The sequence below is a fragment of the Eriocheir sinensis genome, chromosome 11, assembly GCF_024679095.1.
Source record: "Eriocheir sinensis breed Jianghai 21 chromosome 11, ASM2467909v1, whole genome shotgun sequence".
Taxonomy (NCBI): Eukaryota; Metazoa; Arthropoda; class Malacostraca; order Decapoda; family Varunidae; genus Eriocheir; species Eriocheir sinensis.
Genome location: NC_066519.1, coordinates 18,496,647 through 18,503,680, shown reverse-complemented (window position 1 = coordinate 18,503,680; position 7,034 = coordinate 18,496,647).

Below are 7,034 nucleotides of genomic sequence, written 5' to 3'. Positions count from 1 at the left end.
GAGAGAGAGAGAGAGAGAGAGAGAGAGAGAGAGAGAGAGAGAGAGAGAGAGAGAAATATGAAGTGAGAAATGAGAGAAAAATAAGAGAAATGGAGGTGGAAAAGAGAATAAGGAGAGAGAGAGAGAGAGAGAGAGAGAGAGAGAGAGAGTATATACGGGCAGCTAGTCTTTGCAATGCTAATGTAATCTGTGCCAAGGAAACGTAAAAAAATTAACACTATTCTGCCTTCTATAACTTCTGCCCTCGCGCGCACCGTCTGTTAAAGGGAGCCATGTTGATTATCCGAGAGAGAGAGAGAGAGAGAGAGAGAGAGAGAGAGAGAGAGAGAGAGAGAGAGAGAGAGATAGGCTATTCGTATAAGTAGATGGAAGTGAAAAGCGATATCATTTAACTGTTTCTGGTCATCGTGAGAGAGAGAGAGAGAGAGAGAGAGAGAGAGAGAGAGAGAGAGAGAGAGAGGTGATAGGCTATTCGTATAAGTAGATGAAAGTGAAAAGCGATATCATTTAACTGTTTCTGGTCATCGAGAGAGAGAGAGAGAGAGAGAGAGAGAGAGGTGATAGGCTATTCGTGTAAGTAGATGAAAGTGAAAAGCGATATCATTTAACTGTTTCTGGTCATCGTGAGAGAGAGAGAGAGAGAGAGGTGATAGGCTATTCGTATAAGCAGATGGAAGTGAAAAGCGATATCATTTAACTGTTTCTGGTCATCGAGAGAGAGAGGTGATAGGCTATTCGTATAAGTAGATGAAAGTGAAAAGCGATATCATTTAACTGTTTCTGGTCATCGAGAGAGAGAGAGAGAGAGAGAGAGAGAGAGAGAGAGAGAGAGAGAGAGAGAGAGAGAGAGAGAGAGATGGGAAAAAAATATTAAGTCAGAAATGAAGGAGAGAGAGAAAAAAGGAGATAAAATAAGAAAAATATAGGTGTGGAAAAGATAATAATGAGAGAGAGAGAGAGAGAGAGAGAGAGAGAGAGAGAGAGAGAGAGAGACTTCATAGGCCACATTCGTCACAATAGCTTCTAGTACATTCTGGGTAGCACGTTCAAGGCCAAAGAATAGGTCAGTTTTATGGTAGTAAAGTCACTAAACCAATCACTTTTTATCGTTTATTCTTTCATTCTTTTTCTCTTCTTTTATCCTTTTTTTTATTCTTCACTCGCTTTCTATTTTAATTAATGTCCCGGAAGATTCAGTAATTATAAAAAGTCACAGTCAGTCATTGTTTTCTTTCATTCTTTTATACTTTTCTTATTCTTTTCCTTTATTCCTTTTATTCTCCTTCCTTCATTCACTATCTATCCTAATGTCCCCGAAGGTTAATCAACTAGGTATGGTTTTAAAGTCAGTCAATCAGTTTTTCTTTCATTCTTTTATACTTTTCTTATTCTTTTCCTTTATTCCTTTTATTCTCCTTCCTTCATTCACTATCTATCTTAACGTCCCCGAAGGTTAATCAACTAGGTATGGTTTTAAAGTCAGTCAATCATTTTTTTCTTTCATTCTTTTATACTTTTCTTATTCTTTTCTTTTCTTCCTTTAATTCTCCTTCCTTCATTCACTATCTATCCTAATGTCCCCGAAGGTTATAATCAACTAGGTATGGTTTTAAAGTCACTCAGTCAATTCTTTTATTCTTTCATTCTTTTTTACTTCTTTTCTTATTCTTTTCTTTTCTTCCTTTAATTCTCCTTCCTTCATTCACTATCTATCTTATTGTTCCCGAAGGTTATAATCAACTAGGTATGGTTTTAAAGTCAGTCAATCATTTTTTTCTTTCATTCTTTTATACTTTTCTTATTCTTTTCCTTTATTCCTTTTATTCTCCTTCCTTCATTCACTATCTATCTTAATGTCCCCGAAGGTTATAATCAACTAGGTATGGTTTTTAAAGTCACTCAGTCAATTCTTTTATTCTTTCATTCTTTTTTACTTCTTTTCTTATTCTTTTCTTTTCTTCCTTTAATTCTCCTTCCTTCATTCACTATCTATCCTAATGTCCCCGAAGGTTAATCAACGAGGTATGTTTTTAAAGTCAGTCAATCATTTTTTTCTTTCATTCTTTTATACTTTTCTTATTCTTTTCCTTTATTCCTTTTATTCTCCTTCCTTCAATCACTATCTATCCTAATGTCCCCGAAGGTTAATCAACTAGGTATGGTTTTAGAGTCACTCAGTCAATCTCTATTCTTTCATTCTTTTTATCATCCATCTCTCACTCTTTTTATCCTAATGTCCCCAAATGTTAATCAAGTAGTATGTCTGGTTACGCTGATATTATGTAGGAGACAGTTACAGACAGACAAACAGGCAGAGAAACGAGAACACCGCCCAAGGAAGAAGAGAAAAAAATACATAACAAATCGCTTGGGTCTATATACGGTAAGGAGGCCTGTGGTTATAATGTCAAAGGTCTGCACGTATACATTTAGGAGAGAGGGAGAAAGACGGACAAAAAATCATATACAAGGAAGTGTGGTCTAAAAAGAACACGAGGGAAGGCTGGTCACGTGATGGTGTTGTGAAAGTATACTAATAATAACTTGTGGAATATATGGAGCGTGTATATTTTCTAAAACAGAGGCAAATGTTAGGAGGTATATTTTGGAGGGAGAACGAGAGAAATGGACAAGGAAGTGTTATATTAAAAAGAAAACATGTGTAGCGTGTATATTTTCTAAAGCAGAGGCAAAGGTTATAGGAGGTATATTTATGAGGGAGGAGGAAAAAGGGGACAAAAAGTGGAGGACAAGGAAGTGAGATATTAAAAGAACACGAGGGAAGGATAATCACATGATAGGGTTGTGAAAGATATGGAGCGTGTTATTTTCTAAAGCAGAGGCAAAGGTTATAGGAATTATATTTATGAGGGAGGAGGAAAAAGGGACAAAAAGTGGTAGACAAGGAAGTGAGATATTAAAAGAACACGAGGGAAAGATACTAACATGATAGGGTTACATAAGAACATAAGAACGCAGGAGTCTGCAAGAGGCCGGTAGGCCTGTACGAGACAGCTCCTTTGACCCTAAGCTCCCGTGTATCTAACCCCACCTAATATCGCTGTCCATGAATTTATCTAGTCTATTTTTGAATGTGACAATTGTATTGGCACTCACCACATGACTGCTAAGCCTATTCCACTCATCCACCACCCTGTTAGTAAACCAATTTTTGCCTATGTCCCTGTTGAATCTGAATTTATCCAGTTTAAACCCGTTACTTCGTGTCCTACCCGGTTCTCTTACCAACAAAACCTTATGAATGTCTCCCTTATTAAAGCCCTTCATCCATTTATAAACCTCGATCATGTCTCCACGCACCCTTCGCCTTTCTAGAGAATGCAAGTTTAACTGTTTGAGTCTTTCCTCGTATGGCAAGTTTCTCAACCCCTGAATCATCTTAGTCATCCTCCTCTGCACCGATTCTAACATTTTGATATCCATTCTATAGTAGGGTGACCAGAACTGAACCGCATAGTCAAGATGAGGTCTAACTAATGCTAAATATAGTTTGAGGAAGACTTCGGGGCTTCTGTTGCTTACGCTCCTTGAAATAAATCCCAGTACCCTATTAGCTCGATTTCTAGCTTGAATGCATTGTGCCCTTGGACGGAGATCAGAGCTCACTAAGACCCCTAAATCCCTCTCGCACCCAGACCTACTTATGAGAGTGTCATTTAAGCAATAGTTATGTGAGGGGTTGTTCCTACCTACACTCAGAATACTGCACTTCCCTACATTGAACTCCATCTGCCATTTATCCGCCCAGTCATATAATCTGTTGAGTTCACCTTGGAGAATACTAGCGTCCTGATCCGACTCAATTACTCTACCGATCTTGGTATCATCTGCAAATTTACTAACATGGATATGGAGCGTGTTATTTTCTAAAGCAGAGGCAAAGGTTATAGGAGGTATATTTATGAGGGAGGAGGAAAAAGGGGACAAAAAGTGGTAGACAAGGAAGTGAGATATTAAAAGAACACGAGGGAAGGCTGGTCACATGATGGTGTTGTGAAATATATGGAGCGTGTATATTTTTTAAAGCAGAGGCAAAGGTTGGGAGATATATTTAGGAGGGAGGACGAGAGGGGTAAATAATGATGGAAAAGGAAGTGAAATATTAAAAGAACACGAGGGAAGGCTGGTCACGTGATGGGGTTGTGAAAGTATACTGATAATAACTTTTTAATCATATGGAGCGTGTATATTTTCTAAAGCAGAGGGAAAGGTTGGGGGATGTATTTAGGAGGAAGGACGAGAGAGGGGGAAAAAATGATGGACAAGGAAGTGTTATATAAAAAGAAAACATATGGAGCGTGTATATTTTCTAAAGCATAGGCAATTGTTAGGAGATATATTTATGAGGGTGGACGAATGAGGGTAAAAAAACGATGGACAAGCAAGTGTGATTATAAAAAACAACATTGAATTTAATTGAAATTGAACGAAGTGATATAAAAAGAACGTAAGGGAAGGCCGTTCACAGGATATCATTATGGTGTGGTGAAATACAAACGTTGGAATCATGTGAAACGTTTGATAGCGGTAACTGAACGTTTATGTTGAAGGTAAAATGAGAAACGGGACAAAGAGGTGACGGATAGTGAAGTGATATAAAAAGAACGTTCACAGGATATCATTATGGCGTGGTGAAATACAAACGTTGGGATTAATTGAAACGTTTGATAGTAGTTTTTATTGAAGGTGAAGTTTAATAGACAAGACTGAAAGAAATAACGGACGGACAAGTAATATTAAAAGTCTACAAGGAAAGGGCGTTACTTGAATGTTGTGAAATATAAATAGAAAAAAAGCGTAGGATATATAGTGAAAAATGTTTAACCGTACCGTAGTTTATATTGAAGGTGGAATTTAAGAGACAAGACCGAAAGAAACGTGCACTGGGAGTTAGTTAGTTAGTTAGTTAGGTAAGTGCTATAAAAAAAAGGGCAAGGGTGTTCATTTGATGGGGTTTTTAAAAAAAAAAAAAAAAAAAACGTTGGAAATATCTGAAACGTTTATACTGAAGGTGGAATTTACGAGACACATGATCGAGAGAAATGGAAGCGTTACTGAGAGGTCGTGCAGTGCAATGATCTTGGCTTAATAATAATAATAATAATAATAATAATAATAATAATAATAATAATAATAATAATAGATAAGAACAACAGCACCACCAAAACAAACTCATAAATTCAAAGGAACAGGCAGATCATGGACGAGAGAGAGAGAGAGAGAGAGAGAGAGAGAGAGAGAGAGAGAGAGAGAGAGAGAGAGAGAGAGAGAGAGAGAACACACACACACACACACACACACACACACACACACACACACACACACACACACACACACACTTACAGGAGCTAATTCCACACGACACACACCACACCACTTCTACAAACAAACAAAAACAAAAACAAAATCGCTTCCTGGTTGTGCGATAAATAGAAACTGTTTGTGGAGTTGACCTTTAGATTGGATTAGTGGGCCGCCTCCCGTTTTCTTTGAAGGGAGAGAAAACGTGACTCTTCGATGTCGTAACCGCTTAACAAATGACGTCAGCAGTGCGTAATAGAAGCCTTGTCACTCCTCTCGGAAATAAGGAAATGTAGACTAAGAAGAAGAAGAAGAAGGGGAAAGACCGTATTCTTATTTAAACATTTCGGTGCCCAAGTCTACACATATTCGACAAGGCTTTCGTAGAAGTTGTGGGCATTTCCAGGGATAGTTTTTTGACCCTTCTTCTGTACCGTGAACCTAAAGAAACACGTATTTGACAAGGCTTTCGTGGGAGTTGTGGGCACTTCCAGGGGTAGTTTCATGGCCCTTCTGTGCCATAAACCTTAAGAAACAAATATTTGGTATGGCTTTCATAGGAGTTGTGGGCATTCCCAGAGGTAGTTTTATGACTCTTCTTCTGTGCCGTGAACCTAAAGAAACACATATTCGATAAGGCTTTCTTAGGAGTTGTGGGCATTTCCAGGGATAGTTTTATGACCCTTCTTCTGTCCCGGGAACCTAAAGAAACACATTATTTGACAAGGCTTTCGTGGGAGTTGTGGGGATTTCCGGGGATAGTTTTATGACCCTTCTGTGCCACAAACCTTAAGAAACACATTTGGCAAGGCTTTCGTAGGAGTTGTGGGCATTTCCAGAGGTATTTTTTTGACCATGGTGGTAGTTTGCCTCTTCTGTACCGTGAACCTAAAGAAACACATATTTGACAAGGCTTTCGGAGAGTTGTAGGCATTTCCAGGGGTAGTTTTATGACCCTGGTGGTAGTCTGACCCTTCTGGACCGTTAACCTAAAAAAACACATATTTTAACAAGGCTTTCGTAGGAGTTGTGGGGATTTCCAGGGGTAGTTTTATGACCCTGGTGGTAGTCTGACCCTTCTGTACCATGAACCTTAAGAAACATATATTTGACAATACTTTCGTGGGAGTTGTAGGCATTTCCAGGTGTAGTTTTATGACCCTGGTGGTAGTCTGACCCTTCTTCTGTACAGTGAACCTAAAAAGAACACATATTTGACAAGGCTTTCGTAGGAGTTGTAGGCATTTCCAGGTGTAGTTTTATGACCCTGGTGGTAGTCTGACCCTTCTTCTGTACAGTGAACCTAAAAAGAACACATATTTGACAAGGCTTTCGTAGGAGTTGTGGGCATTTCCAGGGGTAGTTTTATGACCCTGGTAGTAGTTTGACCCATGAACCCAAAGAAAAAACATTTAACAAGGCTTTCATAGTAGTGGTGGGCATTCCTAGGGGTAGTTTTATGACCCTGGTGGTAGTCTGACCCTTCTTCTGTACCGTGAACCTAAAGGAACACTCATAAGGACCCGATTCATCTCCTTTTCTGCCTCTATAAAAAAATATATATAGTTGAGGTGCGAAGCGGAAGCATCTGACAAAACCGACCGAATTCTTTCCCATGGTTTGGTTTCTCGCGTCTATATTTCCTGTGAGTCAAGGTTTCATTCGTCTATATTTTCGTGTTTTGTTTTTTTCTCAAGGTTAATCTCCATGAA